A 26,616-nucleotide genomic window follows, 5' to 3' on the forward strand; every position below is an offset into this window, starting at 1 on the left:
TCCTAATTGCTTTACAGCTTCGGGGATACCTGCCAACTATAATTAAAGAATCAAAGACTAAATATTCCATAAATCTTAATAAGGAACCATGGAAAACAGAAGTCAGCAGGAAATATAAGTTACAGTCTTTCCCAAGAGTTCAATGAAATCTCTCTGTCTGGGCCACTTAATATTATGTACAAACCTTAAATCCATAATAAGTATATTACCTAGTGTAAAAGGCAATATCTCTTTGTCAACACATATTTTAATTCATGGTGTCAGAGAAATACTATATTTTAGGAAGATTTATTATCGGATAAAAAGATTTCCTTTCTAATTTCATATTACTATGCCAACCAGCGTGGTTTCCTGTAAGACTTATTCTTTGGAAAAAAAAAAAGTCTTTGAAGGCTTATATTTCTGAGGAAGGAAAGGAAAAAGGGGAAGGGACTTAGATCATTACAGTAGTATTTTGCATATTAAGTTTCTAGTTATTGTAGTGAGAAATTTATGTTTTCTGACAATACCTCCATTAATATCATCAACTTTATCCCTTTCCCAGACCCTCTAACCATAAGCAATCACTAATGTGTCTTGACAAGAGAATCAGATCATTGCTTCACCTGCAGAAGTTGCCACATTTTCACTGTATGATATATGAGTGGCAGTTGTCTTGACTTAAGATAAAGTAATAGAAGGCCATGCAAGGAATGCAGCATCAGGAAGCAGACTGATCTGACTTGCATCCTTGTCCAGTATAACTTTGAGCAGATAGAGAATCCTCTCTTGGCCAAAGACTCTTCATAGCCAAGGCCCTGGCATTGCTGTTCCCCTGCCATTAACCTCTTTATTTAGACCTTTACATCATCCAGTACCTTCTAAAGATTCCTTTCCTTGAGATGTTTTTTTCCAGCAGCTTGTATACCTTCTAGAAATACTCTTTTCCTTTCCACTACCACTCCCAGTAACTCTCTATCCCATTGTTGTGCTTCTTACTATCTGAAGCTACATTATTTATTTGTTTAATCACTGCTTATCATTCCTCACTACTGTCAAACTCAGTGGTTCTCAACTGGGAACAATCCGGTCTCTTAAGAGACATTTAGCAGTGTCTGTAAACATTTTTTGATTGTCACAACTTGGTTGGGGTGCTACCAGCATCTAGTGGGTAGACGCCAGGGATGCTATTGTACATCCTGCAAATGGAAAAGTTAGCCCCATAACAAAGAATTACGTTAGCAAAAGTGTCAGTAGTACTCAGATTGAGAAATTCTCATGTAAACCCATAAGAACAGAAATCTTGTCTAGGCATAGTGGCCCACACCTGTAATCCTGGCACTTTGGGAGGCCAAAGTGAGTGGATCATGAGGTAAAGAGCTCGAGACCAGCCTGGCCAATGTGGTGAAATTTTATCTCTACTAAAAATACAAAAATTAGCTAGCTGGGCATCACAGACTGTGCCTGTAGTCCAAGCTACTTAGGAAGCTGAGGCAGGAGAATTGCTTTTAAACCGGGAGGCAGAAGTTGCAGTGAGCAGAGATCGTGCCACTGCACTTCAGCCTGGTGACCAAGCGAAACTCTATCTCAAAAAAACAAAAAAATAACAACGGCAATTTTGCTGGTTTAAGTTTCTTACTTCCCAAAGGCTAGAACATTGCCTTAATAAGGTAGCTTCTTGAAAATATCTGCTGAATGAACCCAATCAAAGAGAATTGGGAAGAGACAAGAGATAACAGGCTAGGAAATAAATCTACTAGCAGGGCTGTATACATGTGTGACTTCATTCCTTCTCTTGCAATGCCTCATTGCATACTTAGTGAAGACCTCTAGCACATGTATTCATAATTACAGCCTCCCTGGGTTTCTCATGTTTTGCTTGAACCTTCAATTATGCTTCAAACCCAGATAATTGTTTATTCACTTGAATTTTCTAATCCAAGGCCTTACTTTCTAAGCCCACTTTTGTTTTTATGACTGATAGCAAATATTTTGCTCCTGAATCAAGCAGTGTGCAAATCACAAGTAATTTACACCATCCTTGACAGTTACAAGATCTCCTTTCACCATTTTATGGCATCACCATTCCTGTAATACTTTTTTTCTAAGGGTAATACAAAAAGTACACCATGCCATAGAAATTTATCTACAGTAGATTCCAAAAATGTTTGAGATGACGTGTATGTTTATGGATTCTGTTCCTGCAGTCTATCTTCCTTTAATAATCAGTTACCAATGCATTTAATACCATTAGGTGTTTATCTTTCCTGATATTTATATCAGACAAGTAGATTAATACTAGATGTGACTTTGGTATAATAAATCAGAAAATTACTTGCAATTTAAGCTATCATCAGCTGCCACTGGAAACTGCCTGGGAAAAATATAAAACGTTAGCAGCTCATTATATATCTAATGTAACAGTTTAGATGGTAAGGGTCAACTGAGTTAAAATACACACACCTGTACACGCTTACTATGATATGATTAAATAATCTACAAGTAAAAATTCTAGGCATATATGTAGCGGGTAAGAAAGTCATATTCTTGTGCAACACGATAGATTTGGAATTCTGTGTTAAATTATCTACCACGTAATTCATGTTTTCCTCTTTGTTCCTTATGCCTTCTGAGCAAATAAAACACATTATGTTTTAAGTATATGCATTTTTAATGTTCATTTATTCTGTAAAATATAGTCTTAAATGTGCTTGTTTTATTTAATTAAGTAATTAAACTATATAATAATGCTTCCTGGTGAAACTGTTATTCAAAACATTACCATAAAATTATGGTTCTGAGTAATTCTTGTAACTATGTTAGAACTGAAACAGAAAGAGGTTATACACCTCAAACATCTTTTCCTCCTAAGCAATCCATTTATTCCAGGGCAGTTGTCATTTCGAACCCATTTTTGATGGACCATCAGATGTGACCGTGGCACAGTCACATATTCATCCTAAGCTGTTTTTTTTTTTTTTTTTTTTTTTTTTACCAATAGACTCTTTTAGAATTAGCCAGAATCCCTTGAGAGTCAGTGGCTATCTGAAGGATTGGGGCATTTAATATGTGTTTTGCTTTAAAAAGAACATAGAATAATTAACAAAAGTTATTTGCCTACATGCTTTAAAAATTGTTCTAAAAATAAGTTCAAGAGAGGACTTTCCAAAATTTACTACATTACTGCCATAGTCTCCCATAGTGATTTTTTAAAAACACAAAAAGTATTTAGAAAGAAAAGCTTTTGTAGTTTTGCTTGAAAGGTACCCCTAATAAACATATATTAAATAACGATTATAAGCAAAATAACCACGGTAGGCAGGTAGAGTTTTAAAAAAATAGAAAAGCCCTTCGAAAGAGCTTAGTTGAGAATAGCCAGAAATATTTACAAATGATAAGAATTGTAAATGACTAACAGAAGCAGTTTGAGCTAAATATGATATGTGGGGCTAGTTTTTACCAGTAGTCTGGTAAACGATAGAAAATTATATTCTAGGCCTCCTACTTTTCGTGAAGAATAATCGTAACAATATATACGAAATATTTTAGTCCTACAGATATAACTTTAATGGAGAAATACAAGTGTAGCTTGTGTAGCTTAAAACAGTATAGCAAATGGCAAAAACTACATGAATACAATTAGTTTTGTCATTTGGGGGTGGCTAAATTTGAAGTTCTTAATAATATTAGTAACACTTACAGTGTGCAGGTGAACTCTGAACATGCTTCCATTAAAAACACCCACCACAGAAACATTCCCATGCTTTTTCATGATTTGTCAGGAAAGTATATTATCATCATGGTAAGTTCTGCTTATGCAAAAATTAAGTTATAAAACTTACCCTTGGTTTACTCAAAACGAACATTTTGTTTCTGGAGTCCACATTGGTAATATTTCATACCTGAGATTTTTAAAATTTATTTTATTTTACTTTTTTGAGATAAGGTCTCACTCTGTCTTCCATGCTGGAGTGCAGTAGCACAATCATAGCTCACTGAAGCCTTGACCTCCTGGGCTCAACCAATCCTGGGACTTCAGCCTCCTAAGTAGCTGGGACCACAGGCATGTGCCACTATGTCCCGCTTTTTTTTTTTCTTTTCTGTAGACAGGGTCTCCCCTTGTTGCCCGGGCTGGTCTCAAACTCCTCAGCTCAAGGGATCCACCCGCCTTGGCCTCACTAAGCACCGAGATTACAGGCCTGCGTGAGCTGCTGTACCCAGCTGAGATGATTTTTAATTAAACAAAGACTGCTGTGACAAACTTGAAAAGAAAATCGATGTAGTTACATGGACATGCAAATTGAGCAGCCAAAGATCGTGGATGAGTGTGTTCAAAGGCCAAGAACGCTGTCTGGTGACCAGAGAGGAAAGACAGTTGGATTAGAGAAGAAACACTGTGAAGATAAAGCAGCTTGAAAAAGAAAATCGAAATATAACAATCTGACACTATAGTTTTCTCTTTTTTACAGAACATACCAAGGGAAAAAAAAAAGAGAGAAAACTGTCAGTGATTCTTTGGTTCTATGTGGTCACCAAACCCTGATGCCACATCCCATACAGAATGAGCTAATGAGACTTAGGCTCATGAGATTACATGGTAAATTGAGCGATAGCTGCTTAACTCAGTAGAAAAGAGCAATTTTATTACATGATATCACCAGGCTTTTATAGTGAGTTTTATGAGATCTCACATGGTGATTTACAATTACTCTGTGTCACCAGTGTGGCACTACTGTTGCATTGTTTTGGCTATTAAAGTAACTGCCTCCTGAGCCAATTTGCGAACGAGACAATTCACAAAGCAGCAGTGCTTTGTACTGTAAAAATAGATACTAGAGATAATTGGGCAAGGTGGTGTCATGTCACTTGTGTGCAGTTCATTAATTAACTGCTTGAAACTGCTATAAAATAATAGCCATGTCATCAGGATGAAAGTACAAGAGTGCAAAGGAAATAAAACTTCATAAGTAAGAAGAGAGACAGAAGTAGCTATTACAAAGAAAACTCAAATGTTTCCTTCCCTTTTAGTACCCATTCTTATTTCCCCCCAGTTACAAACCTGCACTTCAACTCTTCCTATTATTACTTGTTAGTGTTTATTGCATGCTAGATGATGCATGCAATTTATGTTCCCTTCCTATCCGTGGATGCTGATGGATTGTTTACTAAAAGAGCTCAGGGATCACTGCCACAGACAGCAATATGCAGTGAGTTTTCCTCCCACAACAAGGTTCGTATTAGAGACATTCATGAATGTATCACTAACGGCATTTCTCATTTCAGCAGCAATCAGATCTTTAGCAGGTCCAGCTGTGAGTCAGGCAATAAACCTGTGTAGGGGGAATTATGATGACAATAACAAAGATCTATACAAGTATAATGCCACAGTTAAAATTTGTGTTAGTAGGCATATTAATATTATTTCATAACCAGACTGCTTAATTGACAGTTGCATCAAAAGAAGCAACAGTAAGTCAAAATACGGTGAGCAAAAAGTGTTAGAAGAGTAACTCTGTGCATATATTTTTATCTGCCTTTTGTTTATAAGCTTCACAGTGATCTTAAACGGAAGTTGTGAGATGTACTCAAGAATTGGAAAAGTAGATACTTGGGAAACTTGGCTGAAGATGTCTCTGGCAAAAAGAAAGAAAAAGAAGCAAAACCGTTATGTACGACACGTAGCCTAGAAAAACGCAGATGCAAGTACTTAGAGATATTAGGTTTATTTCTCTATGAGGACTCCCTCTCTGTGGCAATAATGAAAAAATTGGGTCACCTCACAATGGTAATTTTCTCAGAATTATGGTACACTTGAGTCGATTTGATCTCCTTTTAGCTGAACATTTAGCTAAGGAGGACAGTGCTAAAAGAAGCAACCCATCATCCTTATCACTGCATGTAAGGGAGAAGGTGCTTGCAGAATGGCCTCCGAGGTCCTGTCAGTGCTTGTTCGAGGGCTTAGGCTGATGAAATATTTTCTGTCAGAGCTTATTCCACACCTGACATTTCTCATATTTGATCTGTTAATGGTTATTGCCCACTATGCTGGTTTCAAAGGTCAGATTCATAAAAAGGTTATATCTCTACCAATTGAGCCCTTCTTTAGGAACTTTCTTCAAATGTGTGTTACAGGCCATGGTGACAAGTGCCTGATCCTCACCCGGAGCACACAGGTGGTGATGGCCCATTCCTTAAGGATCGTTTGTTTCCCTGTGCTATGATAAAGACCGTTTCATTTCTAGAAGCTTCAACAGTTAAAATTTTTTTAACTGTAGATGATTTTCTTTTATATGTATTTTTTATATTCTTAGTAAATATCATAAGAATGCTGAAATTCTATTAGCAAGGAATTGTAATGTCATTGGTAAATATTTTGTATGGATATGTTATTCTGAAATTATGTATTTGCTAATAATAAAAACCCAAAGCAAACTAAGTTGGCAAGAGGAAACTTTGTTAGTCCAGAATACAAGAATAGGTAGAACAACTCACGTGCAGAAAGGACATGGATACAGCTGAAGTCAAGAAATTGAATTCTGCCAAGACCTCTTACATATCAGTCTCTATCGGTCTTATTCTTTCTTAACTCAGGCCGTCTTTTCTGCCAATAGTGTTTGTGTTTATCATTCAGGAAAGAAAATGAAAAAACAAGGCTGGGCACAGTGGCTGAAGTCTGTGATCTCAGCACTTTGGGAGGCCAAGGTGGGCGGATCACCTGAGGTTGGGAGTTTGAGACCAACCCAACCAACATGGAGAAACCTTGTCTCTACTAAAAAAACAAAATTAGCCGGGCATGTGGTGGGCGCCTGTAATCTCAGCTACGTGGGAAGCTGAGGCAAGAGAATCGCTTGAACCCTGGAGGTGGAGGTTGCGGTGAGCCAAGATGGCGCCATTGCACTCCAGCCTGGGGAACAAGAGTGAAACTCCATTTCAAAAAACAAAACAAAACAACAACAACAAAGTAACAATAATAAAATAAAAACAAAAAACTTCTCTCTTTTCTAGTCTTAAAACACTGGAAAGACTCTGACTGATTTAGTTTGAGTCTGTCACTCCTGGACCAATGAACTAGGGGATCAGAATCATGAGAGGATGTGGCTAATTTTGTTGAACCAAATGGTTGGACTTGGGTGGGAGGTGATAGCAGCTTCCAAAAGAGGTTGGGGGTCAGAGAGAAGGAGAGGAAAGAGTGTGTTTCCAAAAACAGGGAAGCTGCCAGCCAAATAATTGTGTTAAAAATGTCCCTGGAAACATTTGAAAGCCAAAACACTATTCCAAAAATGCAAATATAATGCATACCTTCCCCTAAAATCTGTCTTTCATAAGAGAACCATTAAACATGGGAGACACTACCAAACTAGTGTGTGTGTGTGTGTATATATGTATAGAAAATATGTATACATATGTATATAAAGTGTATATACATATGTATATAAAATATACATATATACACACATATATACATATATAATATATATATATACCTATGTAATATACATATATAATATATAGATATATACCTATGTAATATACATATATATACAATATACATACATATATTGATATACATATATAATTATAATCAGCAAATACATTATTTTGTATATAAATAATAAAAACTGAAAATGTGCTTGATCTTGTAGAGTTTATATTCTAAAGAATATATTCAGAAAATAAACCAATAAAACTATATGATATCAACAATATGGAAAAAAGTACAACAAAGAAAGGGGTATGCAGGGAGGGATGAAAGAGTTGGCTGCTGTTTCCTGTAGGGTAGTCAGAGAAGGCTTCTAAAAATGTCTTTGAATTGAGACCTGAAGGGAATGAATAAGTCAGGAATGTTTGGTGAAAAAGTCAGACATTCTTGAACATAAAATTTGCTTTAAGTTGAATTTGAGACTGATAGAAGGGATAATGAAATGAACACTGACTTAAAAATCGCTCTACCTTTAAGTTGTGAAACCTTAGGTAAGTGTATTTTTCCCAGTCTCAGTTTTCCCATCTGTAAAATACATGCATCATTCTGCTCTCCCCGAAATGTTAAGATTCTTGATTTGATGAAATTGCTTTCCATTACTTAGTTAAGGTATAACAACTACTGAGCAGTTTACATGTGAGCCTGGACTGCCTCATCTCTTGCTTGGACTACCTGAATAGCTTCTTAACATATGCCACTGTTGCTTTCCCTGCTGCCTACATGTACTGCTATTAAGACATATCAGGTTATGCCATTCTCTGATCAAAGCCTCCAGTGGCTTCCACTTTATTCCAGTGAGTAAAAACCCAATTTCTCAAAGACCTGTATGAGCTCGGACACAATGTCTTTTTGTTAAGGACTGAATTGTGTCTCCCTAAAATTCATATATTAAAGTCCTCTTCCCCAGTACTTCAGAATGTCACTCTCTTCGGAGGTAAGGCCTTTAAAGAGGTAATTAAGTTACCATGGGGCTAAGGCAGACCCTAATCTAATCTGGCTGGTGTCCCTGTGAGGAGAGGAGATTAGGAACCAGACAGCACAGACCTGGTGGGACCGTGTGAGGACACAGTGGGAAGGCGGCCATCTGTAAGCCATGGACAGAAGCCTCGGAAGACACCAACCCTGCTAACATCTTAATCTTGAACTTCCAGCCTTCAGAGCTAAGAGAAAATCAATTTCTGTTGTTTACCACTTTGTGGGGCTTTGTTATGGCAGCCCTAGTACAGCCTCTAATGTTATTTTCCACTCACACCCTCTTTTAGGAATCCAAAAGATTCCTATCTTTGGGAATTTTTATGGCGTGTTTTCTCTGCCTAAATGTTCTGTCCTCATGTCTTACTCAAATATCACCTTCTCAGCACAACCCCCACCACCACCTCCATTCAAAATGCATCCCCTTCCCCCACCACACCCTCACACTTTTAATCCCGTTTCCCTTGTTTCACTTTTCCCTATCATACTTTATCGCTTCTAATATGTAACTAACTCATTTTTATGTTAGATGTTTATGGCCTGTCTTTTTCCACTGGAAGGGAAACCTCATGAGGGTAGGGATGGTCACCTATGTGGCTCCCTGACGTACCTTCATAGCCTAAATACAGGTCCAGCACATAGTAGATGTTGAGCAATGTTTGTTACGTGGATGAAGTGGAAATAATAAGTTGGACAGTGCTTTCATTATTACTTGGTCCAATTCCTTTTAATTAAAATCAAATTAATATTTACCTTTAAAAATTAGTAAAATATATAGTCATCATTTAACTAGGTGGTAAACATTGATCTACTTGTAATAAATATCAATTCTATTGGAAATTAATATCTAAAATATGCTCTTTACTTATTTGTTGATGACCTATAAATCCAATTTACTACAAGTTTGCATTTAGTTTTCATGAGTCGGGGGATGCCAGCTATGACAACATACATCCTAATTTTCATTAAACTAGGACTACTAAGGGTTTGATTTTGATTTTTTAATTGCTCTCTTCATAGTGGACAGTGAATGCAGGTTGAGGGCTGGGAGGGTGCGTGCTTCCAGGGCCCTATTATCTTCTATCTAGTGGATCCAACCTTCACTAAATCCTAAAAGCAAGGAAAGAAGAGTGTAAAGAACTTGAAGGAGATTGTTGGGACCAGAACCGGAAGTGGCATTTATCACATTTAGTTACATCCCATTGACTGGAAATAGTCAATTGGTCCCACCTGTATGAAACTTGATTGGATAAAGTGCCAAGACAGAAGACGCAGGCACAGATAGTGGGAGCACTAGTCTCTCGATAATGCTTAGCCATTCTCTGTCACAGGAAGAAATGACATGAAGCCACCATACTGGTACTGCAGGCAAATAACAAAGAGAACTTTTGATTTGCATCATGCCTGGGATTGCTAAAGATCAAAATAAAAAACGAGGGAGGTTTTCCTATGCTCTTAATTTTGTCATATTTGATTCAGCCTTACTTTGTAATGTAAGTCACCAGAACATATACTGATTTGTGTAAACGTATCTAAAATAGACTACAAATGTAAATTAGTTGATATGTGTTTGCCACTATTTTTACCTGAGCTTTTCCCCGTGAGTGCTAATAATGAAGTGTTCAATGATACATCACCAAACTTTGGAAAACACAAAGGAAAATGTGAAACATGAATCTGACCAGTTACCCTCAAATTAGTTGTCTTTGAACTAAGAGGAGAAATCCATAAACTGATATGTTACTTCTTCGTCTTGAGTACATTTCTATTAATAATAAATAACATTATACCAAATTATAGAATTAACTAAGTCTGTTCATTTAGTGAGACTTAAAACATGCACAGCATTGTTCCAGCAAGTTAATTTATTTTTAATGAAAACTTGGTTTCTGGACTTCAGTACCTTACCATCTATATGAGTTGAAACATACATGCTATTTTATGTTTTGATGATAAAAACATGAGTTTCGGACCTAGACCTAGTGTTGAGTACTGGTTCCAACATTCCTTAATTGTTGAATTTGGCAAATAACTCTCTGAAACTTAGTTTCCTCATCTCTTAAACAAAGAAAAATAATTCTTACCTTGGAGCGATGTTTTATATACTTCAGAATTAGTTAGGGGAGAAACTAGATTCATTGTTGTCCCATATCAGCTCCTGAATACACTATGGCAATTATTATTACTCCTTATGGTAATACATTTTGAGAAGCAAAATAACTTAGAAATAATAACTGCAATGAAAGTTCAAAGATATGGGGAAAAACATGTAAGCTCAATAATAGGAAAGGAAGTTCAGGTGGTGCTTGAGCTGAATTTTAAATTATTGGTAGTCTTTGGATGAACAAAAGGGCAGCAGGAACACAATGGATTTCAAATCAGACATGAATATGAGCTGTTCATAGAAAAAATGGAGCAACCTGTTTAAAGAAACAGACATTGAAATAAGAAAAATACACATTTAATTTACTATCTTCCTTTTATATACTCAGCGATGAATATCAGAATTGTCGATGTTCAAATCTGCAAAACATAGTTTAATAAACATGTTCAATAAGAATTGACTAAGAAAAAATATTTTATAAAACTATTACTTAAATATTTCTGTAATAATAAAAGTAAAAGGAAATGTTATAAGTCATTTATAAACTAGTATTATAAGAACATTTAAATAACAGTTAAATTTTATATGTATTGCCCATATTAACTTATATAATTTGCACAATATTTAAAACTAAATAGCTAGGAAAGATGTGCTAAATTTCTATTTGAAACACCAAATATGGGGAAAATTTTAAAATCCTTTTTCATTATAGCTATGGTAGAAAAAAATTATTAATTACACTAGTGTGAATTATTTCATTTATAATTCTTCATTGATCCTAAAACAGAGCAAAGACAAATGTGAAAATGGACAGATTTAACTTGGTATAATATCTCCTTCATTAAAGCGATGACTTGACTTTAAAAAAGTGAAATGTACGTGTAAAGTAACATTTTGTTTTCTGTGAAATTTTACTTCAGCAAATATCCTGACTAAAATAAACAAATTAAAAAATGAGCAAGCCTATAAACTTGTTCTTATAAGTTGTTCAGGTATAGTTATATAGCCATGGATAGAGAAACAAACTAGAAAGTTGTTTTGTTTAAAAAAAACAGCAAGTTGGTATCACACACATATGCACGCACACACACATTAAGGAACACACAATATAAAATCATTTAAAGTTTTATTTTCTAGAACATGTGACATGAATTTTTAACCCAAGGTTATTTTGGGTTAAAAGTTTGATGGGTAACAAAACAAACAAATATCCGGACTGAAATGCCACATTGGTTTTCGGTTTTGTTTCTTCACTTCACTACATGACTACCTCATGTGAATAGGGTATTTTGCATGAGCCAAAATTTCACTCCCTGAAAAAACTTGATAAAAACTTGATAAGTTTTAAATGTTTTAGGAAATTACTTCAGTCGAGTAATTACCATTGTAAAAACATCATACTTATTTACATTTTGTATATATTAATTTCTTAATATCAAATGCAATGTTTTATTTGCAGCCATATTTTCATACAGGGGTCAGTGGATCAAAAGTGAGCACTGACTTTACCCTAAGCTCATATTCTCTGAGTAGTTTTACATTTACTAATAGAAATAAAGTCTAAATAAAGCAAAAGTACACAAAAAATGGGTCACATATAGCAGTGCACTGAAGCAATTACAGTGTCACAATTGCAGGCTTGAATTAAATGGAAAGTTCAATTTGATTACCCCTTTGTATTTTTATTATTACTTTTCTGCTATTATTATTGTTGTTGTTTTGTGTTCTGCGATTCGTTATGTCTTCATAAGTACACATTGCTAAGCACTGCTTGCTGGGGAAATAAACCTTCAATTAATCTGGACCATCATTTGTTCATCCACTTTAGAATATGATGCTATTTGCATGTCAAATGGAAGGTGAAAGAAGAATATTACATTCCAAATTTCTTATATGGTGAAAGGAGGGAAAAAGTGAGTACAGAAGAAAAGAAGGGCTAGAAGAAGGAAAGAAAAAAAAAGAAAGGAGAAAGGGAGGAAGAGGGGTAGAAACAACAGCTAATTAATCTGATTTTGTTTTTATAGGAAGTTGGTCATTATCAGTCTCCAAAACAGCATATGAAGCAGATGTACTAAATTGGTGAATCTTGAATTTTAAAATTCCAGACAATTATAGTCAGTTTTTCATTTCTTCCTGAAACAAATATGCCAGATTTAAATTTTACTGGACAATGCTCTTAAATTCTGGCCTAATAGAAAATTTGACCTGAAAAGCCCTATTTTATTGTAGGGTGGAAAAATATTGGTAAGTGAGCAGATTGGGGCAGGAAGTTACAACTTCTAACCCAGATAATGATAGCTTAGTATTTATACTGAAGTCTGTTTGGTTTTGTTTCTTTGTTTTTATCCAGTACTTAATTCTTTCCCTTTTCCTAGGAAGATGCTTAAATCTACCGCATCCTAAAAAATGTTCTTCTTTCTGCCTTCATATCTTCCTCCCCAATACACATCCAACCTTTTACCAAAGAACAGCTCAATCCTTACCGTCTTATCCCCTCTCTTTCTTACTTCCATTGCCTTCAATCAGACCTTTCATTACAGCCTGAATTCTTGGAATAATCTATCATTTGGACTCCATATATTTGACTCTCAGTATGAGTTTACCATTCAATATAAATTTCAAATTGAGCAATGAGTTCACAAAACTCTGAATTGGCCCCAAATAATATGATTCTGAATGGGCTAAAAGAGGTAATTGTGAAAATTTGAGTAAGAGTTATTGAGGGTTGTCTGATACCCCAAATTTAACTATGTAGATGAGGCTGACGCAGCTGATGCTCACTGTGGTATACTGAAAGCAGCCAATGAGATTTTAACAAACTCATACATTCATAATTGTTTACGTCTTCCTTTGCAGTCAGATCACTAACAGTTATTACTAAGAAAACACAAATCTCTACAAATGTAACAAATGTAAAATTCTAACTGAAATTTAAAGTGTATGCAAACAATTTTTGCTTATTCAAAATTATGAAGGCTATTATAAATTCACAATGACTGAAATGTTTCAAAAGCAAAGACAAATCAATACAGATAGATTTACGTGTTATATTTACCAATATTAACGCAAAAACCATATAAAATGACTATAGTAATATTCACTTACTGTGAAGTGTCTTTTCTTTTTGAAAATAATACGTAATATTGAAACACTGCAAACTAAAAATGTATTCTATATCACAGAATATGGTAAGTCAATTATGATATGTTTATACTATTTTTTCCAAGATGTTACTATGGTTCACATCACTTTTTATGTATAAAATCACATAATTTTACTCTAATTCAATTTAGATTCACAGTTTAAACCTTCACCAATAAAGATATTCATACATGTAATTAGTATTGCTACATTCTTACACAAATCTACATGTTGTGTTTATTATACCAGAGTCAAAAAGGCAGATCTTTATTTTCTGGATTATGTCTTTCTTTTTGATCAAAGTATTGCCCAAATTTAACAATAATATAAAAATTTGCCTTTTCTGGAGTACCTAAAATTTATATTCTCAAGTTGCTTTAAAATACTCTAAAACGTAATTTTTACCATATTTTAAGAAAGAAAAAAAATCACTTCAAGGCAGTCACCTATTAGTATTCTGCCTTATCTAAGTGGATTATGGATTTCGAAACTAAACCTGAACACATCTTAAAAAGACGCCCAAGCTTAACTATCTTGTCCTATAAATATGGAAGGCACTTTGACAATAATTGGGTCTCCCTAATACCCATATGGATTCAAATATTGCAGAGAGGAAATGGATTGTAAATTTTGGCAACTAAACTTAACTATACTTCCATATGTATGCTTTACCAACCACAGGATTTGGAATTCAAACCGTTGTTACAAACCATTTTTGCTAATTAGAAGAGTCTTCATTTTTCACCTTCGCAAAAAAATGTTACAAGAAGCCCAATGTTCGCCTTGCTTATCTCAAATTCCCATTTGGCAGGCACTGTAAAACTTAACTCCCAACGAGCTGTCATATGCCTGGAGTCCTCAACTTGGCATGGCTACTAACTTTGACCTCAGGGAAGTTTCCTGTGTTAGCCTTCCTGTGGTTTACCTCTGAGAGTTCTTTCTAAATTGAAAGGGAGCTAGAGAGAGATGGGTAAAAACAACAGCTCAACAAGCCAGGTTTATTTTAAATGGTACACAAAAACAATTCTCTTCCAGGACCAAACTGCTACAACAAGGTCTCAGGTAGTTACTCTTTACAAAGTAATTCAGGAAGAGCAAGGCAATTAGCTTAAAAATTAAAAGGTGTGCTAACAGCGCAACACACACACGCACACACACACACACACTCACACACACACCTGAATTAATACCCACAAATGATTCTATAGACATCAATCACAGTGTACAAAATGTCAGTCTTGGAGACCATGTCCCTGATTATCATCTTATGCCATACACCAGCTTAGGATCTGATCATTTTCTATTTCTGCGACAGCCACATGGGAATTCTCTCTAACCTGCCTCTTTGTAAACAGGCCAGGTTGACTGACTTGACCGTAAAGGACATCTAAAATGCAGGATTTAACTAGCATGAACTATTGATTGTGTGTCTCTAGATGCCAGCTAGATCTCAATATTTGAGTTGTGTAAAATATTCTTTCCATAAATTTTTCTGTAATGTTTCAGTTATTGCTGAATGTGTAATATTTTCTGTTTTTATTGTGGGTGACAGAGAGCTGGAATTTTGCAAGTAAGCTTCCTTCTTACTTACCTTCTGCCAGCTCTATCATCTACTTACTTTGGAAGATGAAATTAACTATTTGTGTGAACATTTGCCTATTTGTTCTCAGATTCATTTCCTACTCTTCTCTTAATCTGCTTTTCTATTGCGGAAAACTACATTTCTTTTAGGCTCCTCTTTTCTATTTTCTGGGTAATTGCAGCCAGTGGAAGAAACTGTAGCAAACTAGAGGACAGAATGAAAGGGAAAGAAGATGATATTTCTCTCCTTTCCTCCCTGTCTTGTGTAGACCCTCTGGCACATTCTTCCCTGGATAGCGACTTTCTCATTGATCATGCCCAGGGTGGACTCACTGTGGTTCTGCTTTCTGCAAGATGGCTCCAGAGCCAGACAAAGGTATTCTCTTTCCATTTGTATCTCCAGACTTGAAGATGGTTCTTAGTTCTCTTATTATTTAGGTAATTAATTTCCTATATTAAATTCATTCTTTTTCCAGTACATGCAGATTCCTGTTTCCCTGATTGGACATTGACAGACTTGTCTTCATCTGTAAGATGCAGTTAATAATAACACTGAACATATAGAGTAATTTGAGGATTAATTAATGCAGCTGTTCTTAAGTTTCGAGGTGCATCAGAATTATCTAGAGAGGTTGTTACAGTGCAGATTTTACGGCCTTACCGTCAGAGTATCTGATTCATTTGGTGAAAAGTGGGACCCCAATTTTTGCATTTCCAACAACTTCCCAGGTGTTTGCATGTTGCCAGTCCACAGCCCATACTTTGAGAACCACTGTAATGGAAAGTGTTTCACTCATTATAAGTGTTCTATAAAGTTCTAAAAATTAATGTTTACTGTCATTCTATAATTTTCTTTTGTCTTTCCTAATTATGGTTGTACCCAGGATTTGAAGAAATTCTCAAATTAAGAATAGACAAAGGTATGTAAATATAACCAAGGATTTGTGGGTAAATGTGTTTGTGTCATTTTATGCAGGATAGAATTAGTTGTCCACACATTACACTGAATGCTAGAGGCGGTTATATAGAGATACAGGTATACACACATATATTTCTGCTCCTACTTACTGACCATGACTGATAAATTCTTATACTTAATAGAGTCTTTTTGGTAAAATTAAAATGGGCATTTGAGTTATATCCAAGCAGTAACTTTTTCTTTCCTACTAAGGAGAGCATAACTGAACGCAAAGAAGGAGGAGGAGGGAATGGAAGAGTGGAGGAGCAGGAGTTGTAGAGAGAGGAAGAGAAGGATGATGTTATTTTGTACATGGCATTTAATATATAAAATAGCCTGAAACTTTAAAAATGTCTTAATATATTAATTAAAATTTATTAATGTATTAATATATTACTTATAATTAATATAAATTTTTCTTAATATATTAAAAATTTCTTAATATATTAATGTATTAATAACAAATGCTATACAACTCACCACTGTACAGATATGCTGAAATGGATTATCCAGACTTGGGAGGCTGAGCATGTCTTGAACCTAGAACTCTAGTTTCAAACACAAAACATCTGTCTTAACTTGTATTTCTATAAAAAGTGAAATTGCTTTTAAAAAAACTGAATCTCCCTTAACCCACATAGCTAATAAAATAAAATTGAAATGAGGAAACATAAAAAGATATGTCTTTATATACATATAGACACATCTGTATCTATATCTGTATATGTATATCTATATCATTAGACTGCAAAGAAGAATGTAAGGTACATGAGAGTAAATTTCAGTATAGATTCCTTCTAGATTTGGGGAATTTTTCTCCCATCCTAATCTTTACAGCTGACTCATCTATAATTGACATGACAGAAAGTTTTTAACCTAAATTCTACCTCAAATAAAGTTTTTACCCAAAATTTTACTTACTGTAGTTTTCACTAAAATCAAAATTTTGTTTGAAATAGTCTATGTTTTTCATAGAAACAACTATTCTCTGATTTATGCTTTCATGTTTCTTTGATTTATATAACAAAGTAAAAAATGCATAAACAGCTTTGGAAACAATTGTAACTAATCTTCTCCATTCACACAACTCAATTGGAGGGAACCCAATGGTATGAATTTACTAGCATGTGGTCTAGCCACCAGTGTTTGTAGCTGTATTAGTTTTCTATTGCCATGTAACAAATTACCGCACATTAAGCAGGTTAGATCAGCATATAATTATTATCTCACAGGCTTCACTAGTCAGCAGTCTGGTACGACTTAGCTGGATCTTCTGCTCAGGGTCCTATGAAGCCAAAATCAAGACATTCTCTTCTGGAGTCTCCACAAATAAAAGATCTGATTCAAAGCTCATTGCGTGTCAGCAGAATTTGTTTTCTTGTGGCTGTGAGACTGAGTTCACGGTTTTCCTGGTGTCTGTCACCAAGCATTGCTCTCAGCTCCTAAACACGATACTCAACCCTTCGCTACTGGGCTGCCTCCACAAGTGATTCACGACATGGCTCCTTGCTTCTGCAAAGCCAGCAGGAGAATCTCTCCCATCAGGAAGGCCCAGTTTCTTTTAAGGGTGCAACTGATTAGGTCAGTCTTCCCCAGAATAATCTCTCTTTTGATTAACTAAAAGTCAACACTCATATGGGGCCTCAATTACATCTGCAAAATCACTTCACTTTTGTCTTACATCACAACGTAGTCACTGGAGTGAAATCCATTGTAGTCACAGTTCCACTCATACAGAAAGGGAAAAAAATATATAGGACATGTATGTCGGGGGTTAGAATCTTGGGGATCATCTCAGAATTCAGCCTGCCACCGTGCTTGTGAACATGACTTAGTTTGATTTACAGAGCTGTCAGAGTGGGTTTATAAAGGTGGTTAAGAGAGCTTGCATTCTAGTGCCATTTAGAAGGTATTGTTGACTTTGTCTGGGGTCCTGACAGATGCCATATGGATAATTATTCATAATAGTTCAGGAACTAAAGAAAAACTCACAGATAATGTTTTATGCTAAAATGTTATTTAAAAGATTATGTAACAGCTAAAATCATTGTTTAAAGAGGAAGTAAAGTGCCAATGAGGGAAAATATAAGTTGGCTAATAAATACAGACATTACAGGATTACTTTGTCCTTATTTATGTATTTATTATTTAATTATTAATGTAACCATTTATTATTTTTTCTTTGTATAGGCAAATTAGAGAATATTCTGAACCAAGGCTAGAAATCTTTTACTGCCCTCCATACTGAGATCTCAAGAGTTAAAAATCACACTGATCTCCCAGACAATTGAGTCAGAAGAATCTTCTGCTTCTTCCAAGGAAAATAAATGACAGAATCTCTAACTCAGGTAACAAGCTTGAAAAATCAACAGAATCTCTTTTTCTTCTCTCTCTCTTGCTTGCCCACTCTCTCTATCTCATGATTTCTTTCTATGTAAGAAAACTTTTGTTCAGGCTGCCCTTGCCATCCCCAAGCTTGTACTTGTTTTAATGATGACCTTAAGTTTATATCCTATGTCTCTACTTTCATCTACAGTTTATCGAATGATCTTCCCAAATATTTGGAGAAAAATGAATTGAGCAGCTACGAGTTTCAGACACAGGGAAAACCTCTGAAGTGTATGAGACAGAAACCTGGCTTCACATTTCAGCATCACTAATTTAATTGACCTTAAACAATTTACTTAATTTTTCTGAATTTCAGAGCAAAGATAATTAGATCTAACAATAATATATAGTATGTGCTTATTGAATATTGAATAGACAAACAAGATTTATTACTACTACTTTTTCTATCAACTTTAATTTTAATGGAGCCTATTTTTTGCTAAAAGTTAATCTTAATGGAAACAATTATGTTTTTCTACATTTAAAATATTTCCCAGAGCATGTTTCCTGGGCCATTGGGTCCATGTAATGCTACTGGAGGAAAAAAGAGAAACAATAGTAAATGATGAAACAATGTATGCTGAACAGTGTGAGAAGACTCACAATGAGCATTATCATAACAAAGGCTCTGACATATCTCACATAAACGAAAATGCTCCCGGTTTTTCTAAAATTATGTTGGACAAGCTGAGGGAAATGTGGTTTTAACATTTTAAATATCTGAAGTCTAACAGAAATGTGTCTGTAAGCACCAGAACTAAAAAGAGACATAAAAATATCTACAAGAAAGAATATTATCACTACAGTTAAAAAAAAAAAAGGAAAAGAAGTAGCTTTGGTTTGCTTTCATTGTAGCAGATGATCACTCTTATTTCCATTCAGCAATATTATTAATATCACAGATGACATTAAAAGTAATATATTACTGAAGAAAAAATAAGTTGTTGTTGCTGTTATGTAAACTAGGTGATACTTTGCAACACAGTATGGTCCAATCTTACTGTAGACAACGTCTTGAGAATCGGGCACTATGGAGTGAACGAGGGAGGGCAAAGATCTCCACGTCCAACAGTGAAACCAGGGAGAAAACTGTAAAGATATTTTTGACTACATTATCATCATGCTTTAGAGATTAATGAATAAGAATGCTAGCAGAAATATAGAAAAATAAAATCTCAGTTTCATAATAGAGGAGTAAGGCTGGTGAACACTTCAAGAGTGGTCAGAAGGAGTTGAAAGGTAACATTAAGGAAAAAGAAATAGTCCTAGTTTATGATGTCCAGAGCTGTCCTCTGGGGTGCAATTAATCAATGTGTGTCTTCAACTACTTGAGATAGGCATGACACGTGAATGTAGAAACTTAGAACAAAAAGCATTGACTTAGCTCATGCTAGAATAAATTTAATTCCCACCTCATTCCCTGTGATGGCCCCAGGAAAAATGAGGAGACTCTGCTTCTCTCTTCATTTACACTTTGGGCTTCTTGCTGCCTGAAGGGAAGTGTCCAGGTGAAGTAAAATTAGCAATAAGCAGTGATCGCTGGAGTGATCGTCTAGAGGTTTTTAAGCTTCCAGGGCCACACTTTTCCATCTGGCAAAAGAGGATTAAATGTTTCTTTTAAACAATTTGTAAACTCACAGCTACAAAACATATGGCATTATTCCAAGTTTGACATACTTCAACGTTTGACTTAACTATTCCCACCCATTGATTTGGGCTTTCTTGGGATATTGCTTACATCTTTTCGAAACCAATCTGCTAAGACCCGAGACAAAATATATTGGATTGAATATAAATTACACAGAACGTAGATTTTTTTGTTTGAAGAAATGGAGCTTTAGAGAGACGAAGTATCATTCCTAACTGAGTGGTTCATCTAGTACATGATGACTTGAAGCTTAGGTCTTCTGATGATGCAGCTTATGTGCTTTCCATTGTACCACTGCTTAAGTAGGAGTCAATATTGATCAATACCAGTAAGTTAGGTGAAGCCCTTTGGACAGCATGTTATGGAAGAGATAGGTTGGTATGTTAGTGTAGACCTGAAGGAAATGAAAGTGAAGCTGGGCCTGCAAGGATGATATGCCATAGGGAAGAGAAAAGAAGATATTTATTGAAATTAATAGACCTTTAACATAGGAATGTCTTAAGAGATTACCTTCACAGCATTTGTCTTGAGGAGTGGTAGAAAATCATGTTAAAGAATTAGGAGTATTAGTAGTTAGCCCTTGCTATATGTCAGGTATTATATGTGTATTATTTCATTTAATCCTCTCAATAACCCTTGAGGGAGGAATTATATTTTGATCTTACTTGCAAGGAAACAGATTCAGAGAGGCTCAATATCATACTGGGAAAGACTTTCCTGAAACAAATACCTAACTCTACTGTGCACTTGAAGCTGTTCTAATCTCTTTACAAATACTAATTTAACCTTTGTAGCAGAGTTATGAGATAGGTATTATGATTTTCAGTTTACAGGGGCATATCTATCAGGCAGTAGAGTAAGAGTCTAAGTGTCTAGCCACTATGCCATGCTGCCTGGTAAGGAGTGGAGCTGAAATTCACATTGGCCGCAGTCTGATCCCAGTGCAGATGCTCCTAAAAACTAAGTATTTTTTCCTTCTCAGCTGCAATAGTCTTTATAGACGATGATATCTAGTCAAAGAAGATGAAGTTATTTGTCACCCGATTTTGTTGATGCATGACTGGAAGACGCAGGTAGGCAAAGGACAAAATATTTTTGTGATGCTATGTGAAACAGAAATCAATTACACAATCACAAATGGACTCCATCTAGTCCTGCCACCTTGGTCTTCATACCATAATAGTGGTAAAAATAATACTGAAAATACTGAGCCATTATTTTATGCTTATAGGGTTTTTAGTACTGTAGAAATATTTTTGTGTTTTTCTTCAATTAATTCACACAACCTAGATTAAGCACAACTTTCACCATTTTCTGGGTGAGAAAACTAAGATAAAGGGAGATTAAGTAACTTGCTCAAGGTCAAGCAGTTATTATCCTCTAGATTTATGTGTAAACCTAGGCACGGTGACTCCAAACCCTAGATCCCTAATCCGTAACCTAGATTACAACTCCCAAGGCTCCAGGCTTCTTGTCTCTATGCATATTGCAGCCCTGGGAACAGCTTGTACTTCCTCTCACCCCAGTGATACACAGACTTTCCTTTAATTAGTGTGTTTTTTTCTTTTCTGCAAATGATTCCTCATGATTTTTTTATTCAAAGTACATGAAAACACCTCAACCAACAGGAAAAAAAGAAAAATGTTATATATAATGTGAATGAAACTGTGGGCATTTTCTGGCTTAGAATTGAACTTCCAGAAAACAATCATAAAGAAGGCAAGGTTTTGCAATTCAAGTATTCATTAGGGCAGTATTATATCTTTTCTTAGTCTTAAATGAATGTAAAATCATAGTCCTTTGTATTAGAATGCATTTTTGAAAGTGTTAGCCAGGCTAGTTGGATAAATTAGTTATATAAATGTTTTTTTCTTGTATAGTTAGCATTTTTCTAATTTCTATGTTCAGATAGTGACCAAACCTAATACTGCTAAAAATTATAAGAGCAAAGAAAAAGTTATAATTAATTGAGCTTTGTTATAGGTAAAGTGAAAATTCTCGATTTCCACTCGCATATGCCTCTTGTTTTTTGAGTATGAATGTGTGCTGTTTTGAACACTCAGTCAATGCAACTTCTATTTTAGGTCTAACAATATCTCCATGTGGGACTTTGCCGGGCTAGCTCAGAACACATACATAAGAAGAGAGTTAGCTGCTCTTGGCTTCCTAAATCAAATTTTGCTATGGTGAAAGGAACTGATCATTCTTCAAATAGATGACTTCTTTTTATGCTCCACGTTGCCTCTAATACATGTTAACTTCTGGAAATTCTATTCCATATGAAGAAGGAAAGTTAGGGAGCTGTCAGGGAAAAAGACAGAAAAGAAGCCAAAGGTTAAGAAGTTAATGAGAGCTGGTGAATGGAGAGACCAGGTAATCAACTCTGCCATTCAAGAGCACAGAACACTCTGGTAGCAGAGAAAATCACAAGAACATGAAATGAAAAGAAGGTTAAATAAAATACATTTTATTCCAAAGCAGGAACTATTTTAAAAGAAAATTCATAATTTTAGAAATTTTGTTGGAAAAGTTAAAGTAAATCTTTAAAAAGTATTTAAAAAGTAAATCTTTAAAGTATTTAAAAAATACTGTCTCTATACTTTTGTTTATTTCCACTTTATTCTTTACAACAAGCTCAACAAACTTTTTACAGAGTAAGTTTTTTGTAATATAAAAACACAATAATCCAGGAACACAACAAGACTGATGAGCTATCACCAGACAGGAGTCTCTCCTCCCCCTTGCTCCTGGGATTTAAACCTATTTGACGCCCCCAGCGGCTAATCCTGCCCAGCAATCAGGTTCCATCCTGATGTGGAATCTGATACCTTAATATATTAAAAAGTCACTTCCTTCCACTAGCGTGTCTTTTTAATTGGTAATGTGTCTTATATGGCATAAATTATCAGTGCTTACCATGAATTCTTAGCCAACAAAAAAAATTAACAAGTTTTTTATTTCTTTTCATCAAATTTCATCTTGATAGATTCAGACACTTTGGGTAATTTCCAGTATCAGATCACTGGAACATTTATTTTTATTAAAAACAAACAAATTGATAGTTCAAGGTTTCGAATATTTCCAGAGCTGGGGTCTCACACACATTCTGAAACTGTGTGCAGGACACGGGCTGGGGACCTGGGCAGCTGCTGCATTCTATCAGCAAAGCAATCTCACTGCCTCTGTTTCTGTAACTTGAAAGTATGGCCCTTGCGAGACATTCTGACACCATGAATTTGAAGTCTTCTTGTACTGCGACTGCCAGAAAATTTCAAATGTTAAATAATCTCTCAAACTTGCCCTAGAAACTGAAGTTGGCTTATTAAAGATTTTTTTTCCTCCCTGTTTGAAAAACTTCTTTGTTTCACTAACGGCAGGTCTCCTGTGTTTTGTAATGTTGTTATTGAACAAGTTTAATGATTTGCTGAGGACCTCATCTAGAGGCATTACCAAGCAGCTCAAGATTAGAAACGTATGGTGGTGGAGGCTCTCCTAGAATAAATGAAAATATTTTATTCAGCTACCGAGAAGGGTCTCCAGAGATCAAATTAGAAGCTAGCTGTGAAGGGAGATGTTTAGGCATGCTCTGGAATTATTTATCAGCATTTTCTGCTTGTGTGAGAATAAGCAGACATTAAGTTTAAATTAAACAAAGGGGGAAAGAAAACAAGTTTTTTTCAGTAATTTGACTGCTAATGATATTTCTGAATTATTCTCAGCTTAATAGTTTAAGTAATTTGCAATGATAATAATGGTTCCTGCTAAAGCTCCAATAGCGTTGATTTTTTTTTCTTTTCGCCAAGATTAACCCCCTTTAAAACCTTTAATGGACATATAATTGCAAATTTATTGTGGGCTTTGTTAATTTTTAAATTTGTTTTCTTCTTGACATTTCTTTTAATTTAATTTTATTTTATTACATTCATCAACAATTTGAGAAACTCTCTTAAAAGTCCACTAAAAAGGAATAAATGTTCTTTATGTTGCACTGGTTTATCTTTACTTATAATGAGGCTGAGCTTGTAGATAGAATAGAGGCTGTTTAATGATTACTTTCGACATTAATGCACTTTTCCCATGTACTCATTCAAAATAAGTATGCTTTTAGGGTTTGTTGGAAAGAAGTAAACTGTTAACATGGGGTTGCAATTGGCCCTTAAATAATTGAATAAAAGACCAGACCATATTCCAGATTAACACATAAGTCTGTATTTTAAATATCTAGGTGGTGAAGTTGTGCTAAAAGCCATTAAATTTTGTTCTTAAAGGCACACTGCATGTTATCACAAATGAGTAATTTAAAACATGTTTGTGTGAAATACAGCAGGTTAACAAACTGAAAACTAAAACCCTAAGTGTGATAGCTGTTTTTCATATTGAGGAAATGTAAATATATAACTCGACATTTTGTCAGCCAGTAAATCATCTTTCAAGTCACCATATTAATCATGCACAGAGAAAGGACCAAGACGGATAAAACTTCCCTTGACACTCACTGTTTCAAAGGTGAAATAATACGTGATGGAAATAATATTGTTCTTAGAAATTCATGTTGCGTATTTGAATATTCTTCATTCGTATTAACTATTTTTAAAAGGATTTGGTTATCTGTTCTCAAATAATTTCCATTAACTTATTCCATTGTGATTCAGAATTAAATTGTACCTTGGATTTTTTAAAGGAGTGAAAATAAAAGAGAAAAGAAAAAAGTGAGATGAGGTGAACTGAGAACTCACTAAAAGCATAATTCTTTTCTGGCCAGAGAAAAAAGAATGCTTTTTAACAATTGAATATATATGCATATACCTACAAATTTCCTGTTTGCATGATTTGTGAAGAGGGTTAATTTGCTGTAATTTTTTTCTCTTAATCTGAAATGCCACAAATGTGAATGACTTTCAAACACTTTGCAGTGACATTGTCAACCCTCTGCTAATACTCTTTCAGTGCTTGGGAACCAAATAATTACAAGATGAGGCATTTAAAAAGTCAAGAAGGTGATATGATGCTGCGAATTAAAATGAGAGAAAGAACTCACTTACCTATATAAAAGAAGGGAGCAATTCAAATAAAGTAGATGTATAGCAAATGCCTTAATATTAGTTTATTTAAAAGTATTCCTAGATATTATTTACATTTGTATCTGCTTGACTTTTTCCTAAATTGCTGATTTTCTGAAATGCCAGATGTTGATTTTTTCATGTTTTGTCTAGTAGTGACAGAAGTGTCTCCGATTACCTTCCCCCTACCCCTGCCCCTGCAAAATATCTATTTGTGATATATTGGATATTTTTTTTCATAACTAAGTAGTTAGTGGTAGTATGTTATCTCTTTCAAACGTAGGAAGTAAGTGTATAGAAGGCAGTTGCTTTTCAGTATTCTCACAGATAGTGACAACTGCTTTCAAATATTTCGTGTCTATTTCTTCCATACACCATTGTGTGGCTTTCTTTGTCACTTTCCTTATCATGAATCCTGCTACTTCAATAAGGATACAGAAATTCCAACAAGAGTGCATTCTCATCATTCATGATGTAAATGATGAACCAGTATGTGTAACCACCATTAACTGCTTTGAAACTATCTTGCTCTAACTGTTTCTATAAGTCTTTTAGTAAATATTCAAGTTCTCCTTCAAAGCAAGTAATTGATTTCTTTCTGGGGAATTATTTTTAGATAACCCACATGATACACTCAAAAAGAAAATAAAAATTTAAAACTTGAAACTTGACAAACAAATCCAGATATTAACACCACATTTGAATATAATAATTAAAACTGATGATCAGATGTTAAAAATGAAAAATTTTCTAGAAGAAAATCCTTTCAATATGACCCAGCCTTTTTGGGAAGAAATTTTAAAGAAAGAAAACATAACTCCTTTCATACTGTGGTGCACTATAATTATGTCTAGAGTTGGTTGTATATTATAGTAGAGTTTTAAGTTCTACTACAATAAGAACTTGTATTATTTTGTCAGGTGTCTCTCAGCCTAGTTCCTAATGCATCATGAGCATTTCCTAAATCAAAAAATCTGTAACTCAATTATATATAGAGAGGCATTGCCCTTATTGAAAATATACATATATCACATATTATATTATATACATCAACATAATTGTATGCATTAATATGTATACATTATAAACGTATGTATCACTTTGATATAATTGTTTTCCCATTATATGATGAAAAGTATGAGTTATAATATTTACTTCCAGGAAGAGCAAAGATGGACGGTACTGTTGAATGATGGGCTGGAAAAGCCATTGCAGATAAGGTATTTTTCTCATGAAAAGATTACTAATACACATGTCTATGTGTCTAACATATGAGCTGCCAATCCTTTCTTCCCTCTCTACATT

General features: G+C 34.8%; 1 long non-coding RNA gene across 4 annotated transcripts in view; it reads left to right on the plus strand.

The window, feature by feature from the left end:
- Positions 1-26,232, plus strand: part of LOC118143002 (uncharacterized) — an 81,975-nt gene extending 55,743 nt beyond the window's left edge. For 2 of the 4 annotated variants that reach the window (XR_004727013.3, XR_004727011.3), the window contains 2 exons: positions 18,406-18,563; positions 18,752-21,226. This is a non-coding gene — a long non-coding RNA (uncharacterized LOC118143002). The other 2 variants (XR_004727012.3, XR_004727014.3) reach the window with 2 other exon arrangements.
- The last annotated feature ends 384 nt before the right edge of the window (positions 26,233-26,616 follow it).

This window comes from Callithrix jacchus, chromosome 7 (assembly GCF_049354715.1).
Source record: "Callithrix jacchus isolate 240 chromosome 7, calJac240_pri, whole genome shotgun sequence".
In the NCBI taxonomy this organism is placed as follows: domain Eukaryota; kingdom Metazoa; phylum Chordata; class Mammalia; order Primates; family Cebidae; genus Callithrix; species Callithrix jacchus.